Source organism: Siphateles boraxobius, unplaced genomic scaffold (assembly GCF_051911475.1).
Source record: "Siphateles boraxobius isolate OS27281-9 unplaced genomic scaffold, OSU_SipBor_1 24, whole genome shotgun sequence".
Lineage (NCBI taxonomy): Eukaryota > Metazoa > Chordata > Actinopteri > Cypriniformes > Leuciscidae > Siphateles > Siphateles boraxobius.
The window spans coordinates 12,119,524-12,141,829 of NW_027508855.1; the positions used below are offsets into that span (position 1 = coordinate 12,119,524).

Sequence of the window (22,306 nt, forward strand, 5' to 3'; positions counted from 1 at the left end):
TTATATTAAGTATATTAAGCATCTGTATCGGGATCGGTATCGGCCGATCACCATGACAAGAAATCGGCTATCGTATTGGCTGCAAAAATCCTGATCGGAGCATCCCTAATATAAACATATAAATACGTTTAGATCACTTAACTTGGTTAAGATTGCTAAGATTTAGATTCCTATCAGGATGTGAAGAGACTTTCAACCAGCATAATGTAACACATGCATCCTACGATCTTAGCGTAAACCAGTTTCTAATGTCTTGGACCAGATCAGAAGAATAGTTTCTCTCTTGAGCCAGTGTTGCAGCAAGACAAGGGAAATAACCACAGAGGACAGATATAAGTTAATTATTTTTTCTTTTATACTTTGAATGAATTTGTTTCAGTTTGAAGAAAACAACAAACGAACAAAAAACAAATAGGAAAAAAAAATGACAGCTTCAAAATCAGGTTCACAAAAGAAACCTCTTGAATTGATTTCTTGAAATAAAGCAGTTTTCACTCAAATAATAACTCTGTGCGTTATTTACTTCTGTAATTAGTTATTTAGTTATAGCTGTTCACTCTTAATTAACTTTGTTTCCTTCCTTCTCATGTAAATGATATAGCTATAGTTCTCTTTCATCATCTCGTGTTCGAGATCCACCTATGGGAAGGGCATCTGTACCTGACCTCTGCAGAAGCATCCAATTGCACCAAGTCTGGCTAGACAGACAGAAGCGCGCAGCCAATGCCTGGTAAGGTCCCGCCCCCTTACCTAGGGCATATAACGCCTGCAAGCGCTGCTATTCCCCAGTTGACATTCGCTTATCGCGATCTCTGTATGTACACAGTTCGGCTGGAATTACACTGCTCACTTGCATCTCTTCAGGAGGACATATCACTTGCGTGCCGCCAGATGGGACTTTTGTTTTTCAGCCTATCAGCTGTGTTCTGCATCTGGAGCCTCCCGCGCTCTCGCCGTTCTCACCAACTCCTCCTTCCACGGCTACCCGCCACGGATTTTTCCGAGTTTTTCGCCGTTATGTTGCTGTCTAAACCTGCCGCTTCTCAGGGTAACAGCCTATCACGGGCCTGCCCGGCCGCGTGTGGTGCTCTCAACGCCGCTAAGGACCTGCACTCGTTCTGCGTCATCTGCTTGGGTCTCAAACACGCTCAAGAAGCCTTGGAGAACCCGAAGAATTGCAGTCATTGCCTTATGCTGCCCAAGAAGCTTTTACGACGCCGTCTTAAAGTTGCCATTACCCAGTGTGCGTAGCTCGGCCTTTCTGACTCGGATGTGGGGACACGGTGAAGACGACACGCTACCGGGGGACTCCTGGGGCGTCACCTCACTTATTTGGGCTGACCAGCCCAATCCTGCTTTCCCCGAAGAGGACATCTTTGCTGGGAACCTCACGCTCGGCAACGGACCGGCTGGTTCCGGCGACGAAGATGACACGGCCCTTCTTGGGGTCTCAGAGGACGAGGAGGCCATCCCGCCCTCTGGCGTCCCACAGGCCGTCGCCCACGCGGCCTTGCCTCAGTCCATCCTCCTGGAGGTGTGTGAGCGAGCGGCCGCTCGCCTCAACATTGAGGGGCGGCTTCACAGAGCGCCACTGAACAGGAGAGGGAACTGAAAAGTTCTGGGACCCCCTCCCGGTCCGAGGAAGCAACTCTTCACCGTCCTTCCAGCGTGTGCTAAGCACGAGGCCCAACTGTAGCGACCCGCTCGACTTCAAACACGGTCTCACGGGCCTTGAGGTGAAGGATATGGCGGCTCTTGGCATGGTCGGCTCTTGGCATGGGCGGCTCTTGGCATGGGCGTTCAAGGGCCACGGGCCCTACGGACTCTCTTCTTGCCCAAGAACCCCTGTCCAAAGTATGCAGGGTTTCCCGCGGAAGCGGGAAGCTCCAAGGGAGCGATTCAGTTGTTGCCCCCCAATCTGATAAATCAGGGATTTTATTCTCATTATTTCCTGGTCCCAAAGAAGGACGGCTCTCTCCGTCCAATATTGGACCTCCGGGTGTTGAACAAACATTTGAGGAAATACAATTTCAGAATGCTAACCCATGGCTCGCTCGCCCACGCCATAAAACAGAACGACTGGTTCACATCGGTCGATCTGAAAGATGCTTTCTTCCACATAAGCATTTACCCTCCACACCGGAAGTTTCTTGGTTTCGCCTACCGAGGCACATGTTACGAATTCACAGTTCTGCCGTTTGGACTCGCCCTAAGTCCTCGTTGCTTCTGTCTGTGTGCAGAGGCGGGTTTAGCACCCATGAGAATGTCAGGTCTGAGGATTCTGACATACAGAGACGATTGGCTCATTATAGCCGATTCGAAAGGGAAAGTGTTGCAGGACACCTGCCATGTGCTCGCGCACATTACATCTCTCGGATTCAAAGTGAATGGGAGCAAGAGCAATTTTATACCCAGTCAGAATGTCATATTCCTGGGCTTGGAGTTGAACTCAGTCTCCATGCGAGTGTGTCTCTCTCAAGAGCGCGTTCTCTGTCTAATGGGCTGTCTGTCACAGTTCAGAGAGGGGGCGAGAGTACAATATCGCACATGCCTCAGGCTGCAGGGTCTTATGGCCTCATACATCCAGGTTGTACCACTGGGACTCCTGAGAATGAGAGCGTTCATGAAATAGGTTTTGTCACTACATTTCAGCCCGATACGATGCCTGCTCTGCAGCCCTGCGCCACTGGAGGAATGCAGACTTTTACGCACAGGGAACCCCTCTGGGAACGGATATGATGCGTAAAGTTGTGACGACAGATGCGTCCCTGACAGGCTGGGGTGCCACCCAGGAGGGCAGAACGGTGAACGGTCTGTGGCCGAGCAGACTACGTTCAGTGCACATAAATTATTTAGAGCTTATGACCATTTGGAAAGCTCTGAATCATTTTCTGCCTCGTCTAGAGGGACATCATGTGCTCGTACGCTGCGACAATACCACGGGAGTGGCTTAAATCAACCGTCAGGGTGGCGTGCGCTCGTCGAAACTTCACGCTCTAGCTTACAAGCTTTTGGTGTGGAGCAGACTGGTTTTTCTGTCGTTATGCGCGACGCATGTTCCGGGCATTCTGAACAGAGGCGCGGATCTTCTATCGAGGGGAAACCCAATCTACGGAGATTGGCGCCTTCACCCGCAGATAGTAGACATGTTATGGATGAGATTTGGACAGGCAACCGTAGATCTATGCGCCTTGTGCGAAAAACACCATTGTCCTATGTTCTTCTCGCTAAAGGACGTGGACGCGCCCCTCGGGGTAGATGCACTGGTCCACCCATGGCCCAGAGTGCTGCTGTATGCTTTTCCTCCCCTGTGCCTGATAATTCCCACACTGGCCAGGGGGAGAGAGCAGGGCCTGTCTCTCATTCTGATAGCACCCAGGTGGCCCAAAGCACCGTGGTTGGCGGAGATAATCCCTCTGTTAAATGCCGAGCCGTGGCGCCTGCCCCTCCGCACAGACCTAGTGTCTCAAGCGAACGGGGAGATTTATCACCCACACCCGGACAGGGTAGCTCTCTGGGCCTGGCCCGTGAGAGGACGAACCTAAGCGCACTGGGGCTTTCGCCGCGTGTTATTGCTACTATACAGAATGCCAGGGCCGTTTCTACATGGTCCTTATATGGCTGTAAGTGGCAAGTGTTCGAAGGGTGGTATGATGGGCGTGGTCTCTCATCTTATCAGTGCTCAGTTCCTGATATTTTGTGTTTCCTTCAAGACCTCATGGAAAAAAGGAGGTCTTTTTCCACAATTAAGGTCTACCTGGCTGCGATTTCGGCCTTTCATGTGGGTTTTGAGGGCTCAACAGCATCCTCTAATCCGCAGATTTATGAAGGGTGCCCGTCGCTCTTTGCCAGTCATTTTACGGCCAACAACGACCTAACCTGTAAGAAATCGAAAGGACATAAGTACTCGTTCATTCGTCTTTTGGTCTATAATCTATATTGAACTTGCGGAATCAACAATAAAATCTACGTTGATTCAACGACAAGCAGGAGAAAAGGCCGTGTAGCAGGAGAAAAAGCCGTCTAGCTCCATTGACTCCCATTCATTCTGCACTCGCCCGCGATCACCTCCAGTGGAATTCTAATGGAACTGCAACCAAGATGATATACAACGGGGCTAATAGGAAGTACCAAGACTCTCCATAGACGGACTCTGGTTACATTACGCTCATGAAATCAAACCCGTGAATTCATACTTTGCACTTGACGTCACAAGTACTGGCTGGCGGGCAAGAACGTCGTTCTCTAGCAACGAAACCTAGAGTATATTTTAATATACAAAAGTTGGTGTTTTGAGGTGTAAACGACATGCCAGATAGTTGTTGTGCGATTGGATGCACTATTATTCAGCATAATCGGGTTAAGAACGTGCATGTAAAAGCGCTCATTCCCTGAAAGTGAAAGTAGAAACGGACTGAGCTTTCAGCATCTGCCGCTGCATTAACGCCGCGTTCTCTCAGAGACGACGATGGATATAACGGTGTAGCGACGACTATCTTAATTTACTGGCTTAATATTTCTCTTGTGGACCTACATTAATGACAGTAAAAAATTAGAAGAATATTTCTTTTTAAACAAGTTTTTGAAGTTGTTTTTTATTTTCACAGATGGCAGAGTTGTGCTGTTCGTGAACTAAAGACGGCTATTTTTTTCCATAGCACATTAACAAAACGTTTAATGACACTAATAACACTAAAAATTAAAAACAATACAATTACTAAATATTAATAATATCACTAAAATGATAGAGCTCGGCATCGTTTCGTCATTTTAGTGATATTATTCATATTTAGTAATTGTATTGTTTTTCGTGTTATTAGTGTCATTAAACATTTTGTTAATGTGCTATGGAAACAAAATTGCCTCACTAAATAATTGATTGTAGTATTTGAAATTTGCAAGGCTGCAATTCCCCTGGTTGGCCACTGTTTGTCGCCATTTTGTCAGCGTTTGTTGCCTGTATGAATAAACACTATTTTATATAAAAATATGCTGTAAAATAATTCTCAATTTATCACTTCAATCATATTTTCTAAATATATTTCTCAAAATGTATACAGCACAGTATCATTCAAGGCCATAAAAACACTGAACAATACAAAACTATAACTGATTAGGATAGTTTATGAACTCACTCACCAAGAACAAAGTGCTAACGATCAGAAATAATCCCAGATGAACCAGGAAAATCTGTTTGAACGCGGTCCTCGTCGGACGAATGAGCTCGACTTCTCATTTATTCCTTTGTTAGCTTTTTACTGCAATGAACGTGCGTCACTGATCCAGCCATTTCACTATTTTTTTCCCTGACAAGGAAACTCTCACTTCTCTAACTCGCGCTAGTAATGACGTAACCCACTAAGAGCTCGGAGCTAATCCGAATTGTTCAATTTATTTATTTTTCTAGTTCGTTACATTGACTGTTATTTATTCAGCAATATTTAATACCTTAAACATTAAAATAAAGTAATAAAGTATTCATATGTAAATCTTAATTTTTTCCCTTTTTTTTCCTTCATAGGTTTAATATGAGCATTTGTAACCTTGGTTAAAATAACAAAAAATGTTTCTGGAACAAATCACCCACCCTACCTTTAATAAAAGGCTGCTATTATTCTTTTTTGAATAGTTAACCAATTGAATAGTGTGTAATATAGCTGTTTGTGAATGTAAATGATCTGCAAAGTTTAAAGATAAAAGTGCACGTTATATGAAGCAATTGCCTCCCATTATTAAATAAAGGCTTCTGAACTGCCTGAAAGGAGTCATTAGTAGCTTAATTCCAGTCCTTCCTGCACAAACCTATGGCCCTGTCCCAAATGGCACACTCCGGACTTGTGGACTTCCTCAGAGTCCACCCTTTGGTGACGTCATGTAGTGCAGACCTATAGGGCCCTTGGCGCGAGTCCACGAGGACGCATTATGAGGTATTTTTTATCGTCACGCCGGAAATAGGAAGACAGTCTGGTTGTTGTTATGGACAGGAGCTGCAGTTTCGGGGAAATATGCAGCCTATTGTTGTTGTTGTTACGTATGACTTCGTAAAGCCCTAACATTCGGTTCTATTTATTTAAAGGGATACTCCACTTTTTTTTGGAAATAGGCTAATTTTACAACTCCCCCAGAGTTAAACTGTTGAGTTTTACCGTTTTTGAATCCATTCAGCCGATCTCCGGTTCTGGCGGTACCACTTTTAGCATAGCTTAGCATACATCATTGAAGTGGACAAGACCATAAGTGCAGCAGGCGCAATGATATGACGCAGCGCCTGAAAATAGGCTACCTTCCGTCAACTGCGCTGCGTCATATCATTACGCCTGCGGCACTCATGGCACGGCAGTAAAGTTTCTTGATTATTACGCAGGAATGAAAGTATAGTTCCTAGCCATATCAGCCTAGAAAATCGCAACTTTACATTTTCCGTCGGTCTTAGCGCACGATGTAACTACAGAAGAGTCAAGTTTTAAATATTTAAATTCGCGTAAGACCGCTTCAAGGGTACAAAGGGGGCGCTGCTAAGCACACTTCAGAGCGTTAAAATGATGAATGGGATGGTCTACGGACTCATAGACTCAGCGAGGGTTCAGCTCAAACAAACCTTTCAACTGTGCTGCTGGATTGCCGAGGAATAAGTTGAAAAGTTCTTACTTCACATTTCGATTTCATTTTTTTTTTTTATTATTGATGTTTATCTAAAGCCATTTATGCTTATTAGTAAATTATTAGATTAAATTAGAGCGGCTGTCTTGTATTAGGCAAGATTGGGTAAAAATTCCATTTGTAAAACATCATCAATTACTAGTATCCTCAATTCCCAAACATTTAAAAAGTGTAATTAAAAGGAAAGGTGATGTGACACAATGGTAAACATGCCTTTGTCACAACTTTTTTTGAAGCGTGTTGCTGCCATCAAAATCCTAATTTATTTATATTTACAAAATATGCCAAAGTTGGTCAGTGAAAACTTTGAAAATCTTTTCTTTGTACTTTTGTCAGTTAAATAAAGAATAAAGAGAATTAACAAATCACAGATTCTTGATCTTCATTGCATTTTACAAAATGTCCCAACTTTTCTAAATTTGGGGTTGTAGGTACTTGAAAAAAGTAATCTTATTACATAACTCGCGTAACGTGTAAGCTCTCGGAAAAGGAGGGGTTAGAGAGACCGAATCCTTTATCGAACCGTTTTAAAATGAATGATTTTCGGTCACTTTGTTGCTGCAAATCTCCTCTTAAGAGTTACATATACCGCCCAAGCGCAATTTTGATCCCGATATGTCGTTGCCATTTCCATGTACTGATCTGTGAAAGAATATCCTGGCCTCATTCTGTTCCTCATTGAAACGGTTCTGATTTCCCCGCCATGAGATAAAGACATTTGAATAATGATACAATATTATCACGCTCCGTGATGACACGCAGGCTGATGGCTATCAACAGCTGGCCACAGATATTTCCAAAGAATAAAAAAGCTTCTCTGCAACAAATTCAAAATCTGCTTTGGGCACGTTGTATTAGCATACAAATACAGAAAAACCTTGCACGCAAGTTTAAGGATGAAATATAATCTCAAAGAAATGTATTCCCTTGCTATAGGAGTTTGATAGTGGTACCTAACGTGGTTTTGATTGAATTTTTTGACTTACAGCATACGTCTACACAGGTAAACAACGGCCTCTATTCATCCAAAGAGAAATCAGTGAAGTTACATGGCTCAGGAAGTAAAGCGCTGGAGCAATCAGCAAAGGTAATCGGAAAGTGCTTTGTGGCTGTATGGTTTTAAAACATTGCTATTAGTCTTCAGGTCAGACCCGTGTTGAAATACTGCAGGGTGAGTTTGAGCCCAGATGCAGTCTAAATGATTTACCTCCCGTCGCTTGTGTTTCACCAGAGGTTACAGCTACTCCACAGAGCATGAACAATGCTCAAGCGAAGTGAAGGGAAGGAATGACAGAGATGGATAAAAGGAGGTCAAAAACAAGAGAGAGACTTTTTCACAACACCTGGTCTCTCCATTTGTCCCTCAGGATGTAGACAGATATCCATTCAAGCAGAGATATAACAAATAAGCCATAAACAAATACTGGAAAATGGCACATGCTAAATCCAGCGTGTCTCGAAAGCTCAAGAGTTGAGGGTGTATTAAGTGACACTTTATCCAGCAGATCAAGAAAAAGTTTGCAGGGTGAAGTTGAAATGGTTTATCTGGTAATACGATGGAAGAGCAATTTGATTTGAAAGCTATTCAGTAAACACATGGTTTGACTGATAGCATGAACTGGCTACTGCAGTGTTCATTCTGTTCACATGTTCGATTCCAATCAAAGCCTCTGTTTGTTCGGGCCAATGTTAACCACCCTCTTATGGCTTTGAGGGCTTTGTTAGGCTTTGTTGGTGTTGTTGAGTTTTGAGAGAACACTCTCTAATGCAATCCGTGGCCTCATTGGCCTTCATCAACGCTAACTGATCAAAGTGGTTTCTGAAGAGTGAGGATTACCATATGTTTATTGGTAAAAATATAATAAAGGATGACTGTGGTACAGTCTGTTTTAGGATTAATAGCAATTTTGTTCTGTTTCTACTTTGTTTTGGACTATTTTTATGATAGATAGATAGATAGATAGATAGATAGATAGATAGATAGATAGATAGATAGATAGATAGATAGATAGATAGATAGATAGATAATGACAATGAATGATGAATGTGAATATAAGGAAGTAGAATTAAATGTGATTAATAAAATAATCATTAAAATAGTTACATATTTAATAAATTAATTAATATAATTCAATAAATAAATGTTTCGTAAATAACTTCCATATTTAATTTTAATATGAAAAGTCATTTATTAAATATGATTTTTATATATAAACATTTTAATTATACTATTAAATTAATAAATGTAAATTTATTGTGAACACAGCATTTCCCAGATTTCATTTACCTTCAGTAAATTCTACTTCCTGGCTTTTCAATTCATCTTCCTGTGTGATGAGACCAATTTAAAATGAATAACACATTAATTGGAAAGCAGCTAATTATTCTGAACCATGTTCTGAACTGGTTACAACCATGGTATTTTTTTAAGGTGTTTTTTGTTTTGTTTGTTTTTTGGTCATGTTTGAAGCGAGACATCTCTGCATCCATTGTATATATTCCCTGTTGCTAAACGTATATGGAATGGCTGAAAAAAGGTTAACACTTGCAGCTTTTATTCATTGTTTGACTGTAAAAAGAATAATGACTTAAATAAGGGAAAACAGAGTTTTTCTTGCCTACAGCCATTCAGTGATGTCTCAAGTTGTTCTTGATAAGAATCATGAGTACAGGGAGAGAGATAAATGATCCATCAGAGAGAGGTCACATTGGCCACACTGTCTCCCACTGTCAATCAATTGATCTTCTATATTAGCACCGCCCTTGCCCACCCCTCTCATACATTATTCATGTTGTGGCAATGGATTTAAAACAAGGCACTAATTATTTATACAAGGCAGAAACAACAGTTTAACAACTCATCAGGATGAGATAAATTATACTGTTCCCTCACTAACATATGCTCTAACCCACAAACTCCTTATCTATTGGCCAAAACTGCTTATTCTTCACTTGCTCAACTATGTCTCTCTTGTTATAACATATGGCCCGAACTATTCTGGTATACAGATTAATCTAAAATAAATCATTTTCAATATTGCTAAAGAAAAATGCGTTCGGACTGTCAATCGCAGATGCTCGTGGCAATTAGTGCTAAAACAACACACATGGGCATTAAAGTATTGTGTCTGTACAACAAATCTTCAATTAGCAATTTACTTTTTGTGCACTCTGGTGTGTATTTTATTTTCATGGTTTGTTAAACATTTGAACAAATTGTTTAAAAAAGCAATATTATGTTCCCTATTAAATACAAATCAGGATTAACATACGGAGAGCATTTCTCAAGGGCATTAAGTGGTGTGGGAGAAAAAACTGGACTCAGATCAGAAGTCTGAAAGCCCCCACTGGGACACACAATGGTGTCATTTCTAAGCACTGGTCTCAGATCAGGGATTAAAGTGGCAAAGGCAGGACGTTTTCATTGCAAGGTGTGCGAGTGAGGGCTGAAGATCTCCTGCGGGGATTGTGTAATGAGAGAGGAGTCACAGGGGGCCGTATGGAAAGAAACCCCCCGCTCATATTAGCAAGCTAACAGCGTGATTATTCACCGTGTCTACTGACTGACTTGGGTCACCTCATCACTCTACCTGGGAGCGAGACAGAGAAAAAGAGAAGCAAAAGGAAGACAGACTATCTTTTAATTTGTGTTTGTGTCCATGGATTACAAAAAGGATGTTTGGTGTCCTGGTTGGTGAATGGTTATGCTAAAATCCATAGTATAGTAACAGCTATGACATCATATCAATGCACAGCACCAATGGCCTTATTTTTTGTTAGCTATTTTTGGGGCAAATTCACTAAATTTACTTAAAGATTTTGATCACTTCTTTTTATCTTCATAAACTTCATTATAGACTGCACCTTGTTTACAAAAGTCAGAGATATTTGTCTGCCGCAATTAGCATTGTTCTTTCACATGAGAGGATTTTAGTTTAAAAGAGACATGCATGCTTTCTATTATGGAAACTTTAATTCACCAAGTCATCATTTTTATGAGAGACACCACTGATCTGAGAAAAGTTGTATCTTACACACCATGCCATTGAAATGTTTTTCATAAATTAAATTCTATTTATACCTATAGACGAAACACGTAAAATGCATGTGCACGCCGTCGCCGTTTTCACAGATTCACGTTTTTGAAGTTTACACTGAGATGATAATGTTTTTCAAAAGTGTGTGTGTGTGTGTGTGTGTGTGTGTGTGTGTGTGTGTGTGTGTGTGTGTGTGTGTGTGTGTGTGTGTGTGTGTGTGTTCATTTATAATTTGAGTATTTTTAATTTTATATCTTGTAATTTTAACAAAATTTCTATTTTGTTATGCCTTGTGCACAGTCCATTTGTCCTGGACTTCAAGGCCCAAATCTCAGTTTTTGAGTTCATGGTGTACTGAATGAGAGAGTTGAACAACACTCTTCAGCTGTGACTATATCCACACACAAAAACTTACTCAAATAATAAAGTGGTAACTGAGACCGTAGTGTTCAAACCCTACTCCCAACAAATCAGTCTCATGCAGGTGTTTCCGAGATCATGGTTGTAAATAAATATAAAACTTGAGAAGGAGTCCAACACAGCTGTTTTAAAAAACCTAAGAGCTCTAGTGTGGTTCATCTGGCCATGTGATGTATAATAGCACTGATCCAGACTGACTGCTGTCAGATTACGGACCCTGCAGCCAATCTTTTAAACAGACAAGACAGTGCGGAATGAACAGGTTGTAGAACATGACATTTCTTTCACACTCTGATTACTTGTGTGTGCGCAATGGGTTTGTTTGTTTGTTTGTTGTGGGCTGCAAAGTCTGAGTGTTCATCAGAAATCCGCAACAACCCAGCAGAGGGTATAATTTACAGTGATTGCATTTGAATACTCTCTGACACTCACTCCCTGACAATTCTCCTTTCTTTCTGCTCTCCATTCTTACACAATTGCTTTCTGTTTCACTGTTTTTCACTGAGCAGGTTTGGAAAAGTGTGTCAGCATTAGGACAGATTGGTTGTCCTGAGGTTTGGGGATTTGTCAGGCAAATTAGCTTATAGTGTCCATACCTTTTTCTGTTATTACTCTCAAAAAAAGAAAATCTGTCACTGAGGTGCTAACCTTTTAAAAGGTACACATTTGTAGGCCTACAATACCCCTAAACAGTGCATATTACTATCTTAAAGGTACATATTAGTTCCTAAAGTGCACATATTAAAGGCATTCGCACCAGAGGATCATTTTCAAAGCAAACTATTGGCGGAAGTACCCGCTTTTTGGCCAAAAACTCTACAACTACTTTGCAACCAGGCCAGATGCTTCGGCTCAGTTTGGCTAGCTTACGTTATCTTGAAACTAAGGGAAATCTTAGTGGGTATGGGAAGGAATGAAGATGTATTTCTTCATTTTATTTTAAATTATATATTAATAGTCTTTCTAGTTACATTAAGGCTACATGTATTAAAGCAGAGTGCTCTGGGTAATATTTTATATCCTGCCAAAACATACATTAATCATTGCCATTGCATTTGTATTTTTCAAAGATGTCAGGGAAAAAGCAAAAAGATTTTTTTCCCAAACTGTTTGGAGCAATTTGTTATATTTTTGTATATTTATAATTTTGAAACCGAAATATAACAGTAAAGAGTATATTTGATGTGATGAATTGCTCTGTCATTTATCAGATTTACCGATTGTTATAATTTCAATTTGTGCTGGTTAATAATGAACAATGGGTAAAATTGGGGGGTGGGGATGGGTGGGGGCGGGGCTCCATTAGGGCTCCTCCCCTAACCGCATGTGATCTCACTCCAAGCTTTTGATAAAACTTGAGAACCCTGCTATAACTGAGTTCCTACCCATTGTGAAAGCCCCTAATAGTACCTACATGGTAAATATTAGTACCTTTCGAAAAGGTACCATCACAGTGACAGCTTTTGTGCCTTTTTTTCTGAGGGTGATTTCTTTAATTACAAACTGATATTAAACAATGCAAACAAAATGAAAAACTAAAATGAAACAAACAATTGTTGATAGTAGTCTAATTTCACTCTGACTGATGGCAATCAGTGTTGCTGTTAACTAAAAAATACTAAAACGAAAATTAAAACGAAAAAATATAATAATAATTATAAAAAGTTAAATTAAACAAAATTACAAAACCTTAAGCTAAAATTCAAAACTCTAATTCAAATTATTAATAAATACTATAAAATAGTATATAAATAATAATAAAACAACACTAATTGCATTCCAGCTGAAAAGAAATAGCTTTTACTTCAAACATTACATGATCTAGTGTGAACAGATTTTTATGGTCAGTTTTCCATTTTTAAGACTGAAGGTCTTTTTTACTAAATAAAACAAATATATATCCGAGCACATAAGCAGACTGTTTGTTTGTCTGTAGCTCAGTCTTGACACTCACTTAACATTCAGCAGAGCAGAGACTGATGGATTTAATTATGATTCCATCCATGTGAGTGTGTGAATGATTTCTCAACATTCCTGAATGCAAATAGCAGGAGAGCAGGGAATTGTGCATGATGGGAATCAGGCAGAGAAAAGAGAGTGCATGTCTGATTAGTTGGAAAGTCGTTTATACATTCAAGTTTAACTGGCTTGTGGTATAAGAGCATATTGGCAGCCAAAAAGTGACAAGAACAGAATGCATGACTCATGATGTGGGTGAAATGGGACGATCCTTCTCCTTTCTAAATAATACTATAGGAATGCAACTGTCAGAATACATGGCACTGTCTATGATACAGGGTACAAAACATGATCTTTTAAATGACCCTTTACAACAAATGATCGATGAAAGGAGGTGCTGAACTTTAGAAATTTTGATTGTCAAACTAATTATATGAGTTGTTTTTCAGCTCAGGTCAATAAATCCTAAATAAATTTTTTTTTTTACAACAACTCAAAATAAAATCGACAAATCAATCATCAAATCAATCATCGTTGGCAATCATCACAAAAATATATGTAAAAATTAAGAAAATTGTATTATTTACTTGTATGTTCATTGTGCTGTAAAAAAAAAGTTTATTGAACTTATTGGTTTGTGGAATTTTTTTTAGGTGTAATTGTTTATCTAACATTATACTACAGCTGTTAAATGCTTGATTCTAATTGGTTGATAAGTTCTAAGGTTTGCAATTATTTTCCAGGAAACGCACAGCTATAGGTCCAAGCAGGTCTTAGTGTGCATTATTTTTCGAATAATTCAGCTATTCAATATATAAATCAATGTTTTCAATTATTCCTTAACATAACATATTATATATATACAGTTTCAATCGAAATTATTCAACCCCCATTGCAAATCAGGTTTATTGGCAAAATTTACAGACTTTCAGCTGTTTGCAATGAACAAATCAAACAAAAGTCCTTGAAATAGCTCAACACAACAAATGTTTCAAGTGATTTCCCCAAATTTAACTGAAAAATTGAACTTTTAATGACTTCTGCAGTTTCAAATTTATTCAACCCCTGAATAGAATCCCTCACAACAGCACAAATATGCAAAAAAGGTGTTGTCTCGAGCACACCTGATGCAACTAATCAATGGCTTCATTAGTTGCACCAGGTGTGCTTGAGCTAGAACAAAGGAAATACCTTAACTAACGAGGTTTGTTGAGTGTGACTGCAAGTTAGAAGTATGGCTAAGTCAAAAGAATGGTCCAAAAAGTTAATAGAAGATTTCATCGCCCTTCACAAACAAGGAACTGGATACAAAAAGATAGCGAAGTCACTAAATGTTCCTAGAGACACCGTTTGAAGCATAGTTCGCAAGTTCAAAGTTAAAGGAACAGTGGTTACACTACTTGGACGGGGCAGAAAAAGGCAGCTATTAACGGGTGCAACCAGATTTCTGAGAAGGCAGGTTAAAAAAAAAACCTAGAGTGACTGCAAAACACCTGCAGCAAGACTTGGAGGCAACAGGCACTGAGGTTTCAGCTTGCACAGTAAGGAGCATACCAAATGCATGGAACTCCAAGACATCACCAATACTGACCCAAAAGAAGAAGAAAAGTCGGCTCCAATTTGCTCAAAATCATATAAATAGGCCACAGAAGTTTTGGGATTCTGTTCTGTGGAGTGATGAAACAAAACTGTAACTTTTCATACCTATGGAACAGCGGTATGTCTGGAGGAAGAAGAATGAAGTATAAGCTGTAAAGAACACTGTCTATATTTCAGCATGGTGGGGCTCCTGATGTTCTGCTGCTGATTTATATCCTCAGGCGCTGGAAACCTGCAGCGTGTGGAAGCAGAGATGGATTCATTGAAGTATCAGGAAATCCTAGGAGAAAACGCCATGGCGTCAGTGACGAAGCTGAAGCTTGGACCTTCCAACAGGACAATGATCCCAAGCAAACATTCCAAGGCTTGGTTGCAGAAGAAGTCCTGGAAGACATACAGTGGCATCCCAGTCACTTGACTTGGCTAAGATTCCTCAAACACTGCCAGAGGCTGGTGTCTCGTTTGCAGCAGGTCATAACAGCAAAAGGGTGTTCTACTAAATACTAAAGATGTTTGCCATGAAGGGGTTGAATAATTTTGAGACTGCAGAAGTCATTAAAAGTTGCATTTTTAGTTGAATTTGGGGAAACCACTTGAAACAATTGTTGTGTTGAGCTATTTCAATGACTTTTGCTTGATTTGTTCATTGCAAACAGCTGAAAGTCTGTCAATTTTGCCAAAATACCTGATTTGCAATGGGGGTTGAAACAACATTTCGATTGCAACTGTATATAAAAAAACATTTATAATAAATAAAATTATATAATATGGGGAGAGTGGGACTAGTTGTCAGGTAGATTTTAACTAAAAGTTGAACCTGTCTCCTGGGACAAGACTATTTTGTCACATTATTTTTAGGCCTCTTGTGTAACACCAAATAAAACAAACAATTCTTAATTAACAACTGTACAATTCTACAGGTAGGCTACTGTCATCTCTCCGTTGATATCCGGTTTTAATCATGTCACTGTTGAGTAAGCTTTACTCAACTTATTTAATTTTTTTAAGTTCACTGCTGTTTTTTCTATATATTTGTTTAAAGATTATTGCTCTATATTCATGTCAAAAGATCCTAGTACTTTTTTTCTTCTTCTTTAGCCTAAACACTCCAGATGGAGGTAAAGTGTTTGTTGTGTCTGACAGCGCAGTTTGTGCTCTAAAGTCTCTCATGTGGGTTGGAAATTCTAAAGCTATATTTAAATAATAAAAATCCAAGTTTGATTGATTTGCACTGAGAACTTTATTTGTGTTTGGATGTTTGGATGTGATCAGTCTGGCTCTTCTAACAGCCAGATGACTGTGTTTTTGATTAATTGTCCAACAATCCTTTGATTGACTGCTCCTTGTTTTGTCTTCTGGCAGTCTCACCACGTCAATATTCTCAAAATACAAGTTCTGGTCTTGTCCAAGAGAATCTGCAATGAGGAAACCATGACTGAAAGCTGCAAGGCTGCCAAACAGGTGCTCGGCAAGACCTTGAGTCCTCACAGATTTTCCCGCTGTTTTGTATTTATATAAAGGTAACTCGAGAACTGCATCCGCCCACCTTCCCCCTGTCTGTCTCTCAGATCCAAGATCTTATCAGCTGAAACTGAAGTGTTGGACCTGTGCCCGCACAGACATACACACACCTTTAAATCCAGACAAGAGATAGACATTTACAGTAATAGACATTTCAGATTAGTGCTGACAGCGTTCAACACTCTGAAGCATAACAAAAGTCAAGTGCTTCTCCCAACCGGAGATGTCTGTGAGTGGGGCTGGGCGATAAAACTATGATGATAATTATCGCAATTTAATTTAATTTTACAAAATTATAACAAAAGTTTGATAAGTGTACAATACGATGTTCATGCCCTATGCAAATTATGTTGTGCATGCTTGTTGCAGACGGTTGCACTGGTGACAAATACCGATATGCACTGCCATTTCTGTTGAGTTTTAGAAAGATTAAAAAGAAAACAAGGCAAAAGCAGAACGAAACAGAGTACACTGCAGCATTGACTTAAAGCGAATTTACTCACAGACCGTCTTGCTCCTGCGACCACTAAACCGTATGGAAGCTTGTTTCCGTCACAGAATAAAACATTTTATAAATATAAAAAATATAATTGTGACTTTTTATCTCACATTTTTTTCACATCTTTTTATCTGCGTGTTATAAAGTCAGAGTTGCGAGATATTAACTCGCAATTGTGGGAAATAAAGTCAGAATTGCGTAATTATAAAGTAAAAATTGCGAGCTATAAACTTGCAGTTCTGACTTTTTTCTTACAATTGCAAGTTTAAGCCTATATCTCGCAATTCTGACTTCTTTTCTCAGAATTGTGAGATATAAACTTGCAATTGTCAGGCAATAATCTGGAAACCCATTTCCGCCACATAAGGGGGAGAAAACATGCATAAAAAGTCAAAATCATGACTTTAAAAGTCATTATAATGAATGATAAAGTCTTATGTCTTGACTTATGAAGTCAAAATTTTGATTCCAAATTGAAATTATGGCATAGGCTTAACTAAATCAAAATTATGACTTGCTGACTTGCAAACTCACTGATCTGTACGGAAGTCCTGAACCACAACGTCAAAAAATAAATAAATTTAAGATTACGAGAATACAGTAGTAGCAATATGAGATTAACGTTGTAATATTTTGAGAATAAAGTCATAATTACGAGAATAAAGTCATAGTGTTACGAGGAAAAAGTAGTTGCAATACGAGATTAAAGTAGTTATATTTTCAGAAAAAAAGCCAAAATTACAAGAATAAAGTCGTAGAAATATGAGATTTAAGTTGTAATATTTTGAGAATAAAGTCAAAATTACGAGAATAAATTCATAGATTCACGAAAATAAAGTCGTAGCAATACGGGACTGTACGGGACTGAATAATATTTTGACAATAAAGTATATCGTGTGAATAAACTAGTAATAGCATGATTATTTATCACAATGAATGTTCCAACAACATGGATGTGGAGGATTTAGTTCAATCTAAATTTCATTTTGGCTGGAAATCGCTTTTGAATTCTATGGAAGATACAGTCTTACAAAGATAGCATTTGCACAAATATGAGTATAACCAGTGGTTAAATTGGGCCGGGGCTCTCCGGGGCTCAGCCCCGGCACATAAGCCTGCTCGTTTGCAGTCAGTTGCCTACTGGAAATTATGTCACATACAATTTGATGAAAGTGATGCTTTTGAAAACATATTTCTGACAATAAATGAAAGATTTTTGAAATGGCATGTCTATTTTGTCTCGGCGGAGCTGAGATGAGAAAAATCGGAACACGGCCGTATTTTTGTTCAGCTGCTTAATCTCGTTGTCAGTCGACCATGATCGCGCACCGCTCGCGCATGCGCATCTGACACGGATAAATGTACGCAGCAATAATGAATGTTCCTGGGAGACCGTGGTTGCGCGGGATGTGGATGTTCCAGAAATGTCAAAAAAGTGCCCTCGCCTTGAATGACAAGGTAAAAATAAGACTAAATCAAAATTAAATAACCAGGACTAGGTTGACCATGTGATTTTTCTCAGGAGATGTTTTGAGCATTTTACTTCAGATACCGGATTATCAGCAAACTGCCAAGAGAATTGCTAATTTAACGTTAGCTGGCTACTTAAAATAAACTAGCAATCTATTCAGTCAGCATATTTGTATTTGATCTGTGTGAATTACCATCTCTGTTCGAAATCTGCAATTGCAGTTATTCGCGGAATTATCAACTTTACGTGGGTTGTGTAATGATAGCAATGATAGCAATGATATGATAATGCAATGATATAGCAAATATAGCAATGAGGCAACCACTGGAGCCAGAAATCAAAACTTTGCCTTTTTATGTGTGTGTGTGTGTGTGTGTGTGTGTGTGTGTGTGTGTGTGTGTGTGTGTGTGTGTGTGTGTGTGTGTGTTGTCGTAGTAAAGAGAGAGAATGGGAGAAGGAAGTTTGTATGAGGTGGACATGGTCACCACAGACCCAAATCTTCTCAGCTGTTGCTACTGTCATATGCTGCACTGTCTCTCCATGTGGCACATTATGTTTGGCACATTGTATGGGTCACTATATCATAACAAGGTATTACAACGTGTAATCAAGTGATGACTGATTAGCAGTAATGTAAATGCTAAATGTCCTAATACCTGTTGCAAAGTAAATGCTCTTAACCTTGCAGTTTTTCACATATCATGTAATACTCAATTTCTCCATTTCTTTGCACAAAACTCTCCAGAAAGTGCTATTTAATGGTTTATTTTTCAAAAAAAAATTCACGGGGGGGGCATGCCCCCGGACCCCCCTAGGGAGAGCACCCCCACATAATAAATCCCAATTTAACCCCTGAGTATAACTATACAACTAGAATGAAACATCTTATAAACTGCTTTTTTAAAACAGCATTTTTTTTTCGGTGTAAACTAAAAATAGATCAATCCAAAATTAATGTTTAAGATTAGCTGATGGGCTGTCGATTAATGAAATGATAAGCTGTTTCCTCACAAAAGCGGTTTATTCAATAGTAAACCCTCTCATCCATTGACATCCATTAAGAAAACGGCCTCTGGTCTCCTTCCCTGATTACAGTGTTAGGCTCTTTTCGTCTAAGGTTGGAGGCTTGCCTTCAAGTGGACGTTTTTGAATGGTGAGCTGATTTATGTTGCTGATGTGGAGTTAACTATCTTCAATTGGTATAATAATATTCTGTCATGATAAACTATAAAATCGTTTATGTGGGAACTGTTGTAAGATGCCTACAGAGTTACATGCTATTGCATTTGTGTTACGTACTTGTATTGCATGTGAAAAGACAGTTGCAATACAAGATTAAAGTCTTTATACATATGATCTTGTTATACGACAGCTTGGGGAGACTCACAAATGTGCTCGACTAACAACTCTTCCTCCTCTCAACATGGACTCCCGGGGGCAGGGTAAAAATTATTAATTTAATCAACCCCTTGGGACATTATAGTGATCAACACCCATGAATAATATAAGATTTGTTGCAGAAAATGATATGTTGCCTTGTCCAACTATACTTTATATAACTCTCAAAAATGGCACAGTTTTTGTTTTAAAAAGTTATGATGACTTTTAAAGTCGATAAAAGTAATTTTTATTGATCATTTTCTTTTTCAATAATCTGTTTTACTCCGATGTATGTCATAAAACAGAAAAGTCGCTACTTCCATTTCATCTTAACTTTTAGAGTTTGGCTCTAAGACTTTCCAAAGTTTTCCAAAGTTCTCAGAGGGCAAATCATGTTCCATTTGAAAGAAAGCCAAATCATGAACAGAACAGCTGGAAAACAACAGTTCATTCCATCTTGGTCAAAGCAGCAGTTACATGCTGGTCCTTCAGTAACCTGTTATTTGGGTATTAATTACAATCAGCAAGTGAAGCAGTAAGTACCAAATTGTTGCAGCACAGTGATAACCTCATAGATATGATCAATCCAAACATTTTGTGTATGAAAGAAATTCATTGTGGAGAGCATTATGGATATAAGCGAAATTGATTTCAGATCAGTATAGAGTTGATTTAAGGGGAATGTTTGCTGTTCAACTTTTTCAAGTGAATGATTTGGACACGTACCAATTGGTATGGTCACACCTTGATGCCTAAATTAGACAGCAATCCATTCTGAACCGTATCGTATGTAGATATGTCAGAATTTTCCAAGCCCAGCAATTATTATAACAGTGGTGTGATGAAAGTCATTATGTGTGAAGTCATGAAAAAATTTGACTATAAATTTATTTAACTTTTCTTTGACTCACAGATGATACACCTTTAAAAAAAACTATATGTAATAAAAAAGCATTCTTAAAAAGCCAAAAAAAGTAATTATTGAAAAATATAAATACATAGAATATAAACTATTTACTGTCAGAAATAATATCAAAGTTTACCATGGGGTTGACCCTTAACTGAGGTAAAAACACTATAAAATATGACCTTGAGTGACTTATTTTTATGAAACAGATACATTTTAAACTATGATTGATAGTAAAGTCCCTTTCAAGGAAAGTCTGTTTACTTGGCGGCCAAATTTGAAAAAGTCTCTGTGCAGCTAATTCTGGCATTCCAATACCAAGTCCTAATTGAATGGGGGAATCCTGAAACAAACAATTAAATAACATTTCAAATCAGCAACAAAGTCTGATACAAACTGTCCCATAAATGTTGTTTCATGTACTCAAATAGCGTTACTCAAAATGCGCGTATGCAGTCCTAAGCGCGAGTCTCATGTTGGAACCAGAGCTTATAACAGCAGCAGCAGCAGCAGCAGCAGTGACGCAATGACTTTACCAATCAGTGATTGGCTCCTTTACTTAGAAGGCGGGACGTATTCCACCATATTGTGTGTTGCAGTTTCTTTGTGTGTGCACCATCTTTGTATATCTATAGTCTTTGTTGATTATCAGAATTAACTTTTCCATCAATTATGGGTAATATAGTTTAGTAGCCTAACTAAGCAATGCCGTAACCTGGTGACTTAATATAAAATTAGGGTGATGATTTACTGGTGTGCATGCATATAATACTATAGCCTTATGGTTTTATAACTTTTTAAAACAATAGTGTGATAGTTGAGATCATATAAAATTGATCACGTGTGGCTCTGCACTATTTTCATGATGAATAAATATTGAATGTGTGAAGTCCTCATTCTAGGAAGTTGTAGCTCTTGTCAGTAAGTCAAGAAGGACAGCAGGGCCAGAGGCCACAGTGTCATTGTGTGTGTCAGTCTGAGGGACGGCGTTAATATATTTTACTCTAAGCCTTTTCAACACCAGGATTTATATTGTATTAAAGCCAGTCCTGACACTGAGGTTGCTTCTCTCCAAGCTTCAACCTTGAGAGCAATGGCATTGTCCCTCTCCCACAGCTCTCTCGAGGGACAGAAAAAAAGAGGACGTAATAAGAGGAGTGAGAAGTGTAGATGGACTGCCATCATGTGGCCCTGCTGACATTCTGCAGAAAGAGAAGAAACACGTACACCTTACACTGGTCTACACTGCATTGTGAGTGATGCAGTGACGTTACCACATCCATTTATCATTTTAATACCATTGTAGTATTAAATCTATCTATCTATCTATCTGTTAGTTAATAGAGCTGGTTCCGCAGTATGTTTTGTTTCACTAAAAGTAACAAATTTTAGAGAGTCGGAAACAACTTCATCCCAGGGTAAAGTGCAGCATCTATGACTACATGAATCCATTCTAAATTTTAAAGCTACTGCTTCCGATTTTCATTAAGGTACTTTTTCTTCTTCTTCTTTTTTTTCTTAAAACATACTAAACTGTTTTCTGTTCCTCACTTGAAGATAAACTATTTTTGCAGTTGCAGTCTAAATGATGAAAAATGAGAGTAGAATACATAACTTCAAAACTCATTTTCCTATGAGTGTTCAAATAAATTTAAGTGAAACTCTGTCCAGCTTGACTACAGTGCGCAGCTGTCATATCCATCAAAGCTGTCGACAGGTTGAGATGGTAAGAGACAGGCTCTCTGTGGTGAGATCTCCCGTGAGGTTTCCTCTCTGACAGATGGAACAATCATTGACCTCCACTCTCCGTTTCTGCTAAAGGCGGCATGGCCCAAATGTCACCTGTCCATTCA

The 22,306-nt window shown here is 39.0% G+C and overlaps 1 long non-coding RNA gene across 1 annotated transcript; it reads right to left on the minus strand.

The window, feature by feature from the left end:
* Positions 1–333: 333 nt before the first annotated feature.
* LOC143749082 (uncharacterized) lies at positions 334–5,357 on the minus strand. Its single transcript, XR_013206878.1, has 2 exons — positions 5,140–5,357; positions 334–3,879 (listed from the first exon to the last, which is right to left on the minus strand). It is a non-coding gene; the product is annotated as an uncharacterized LOC143749082 (long non-coding RNA).
* Between the last annotated feature and the right edge of the window lie 16,949 nt (positions 5,358–22,306).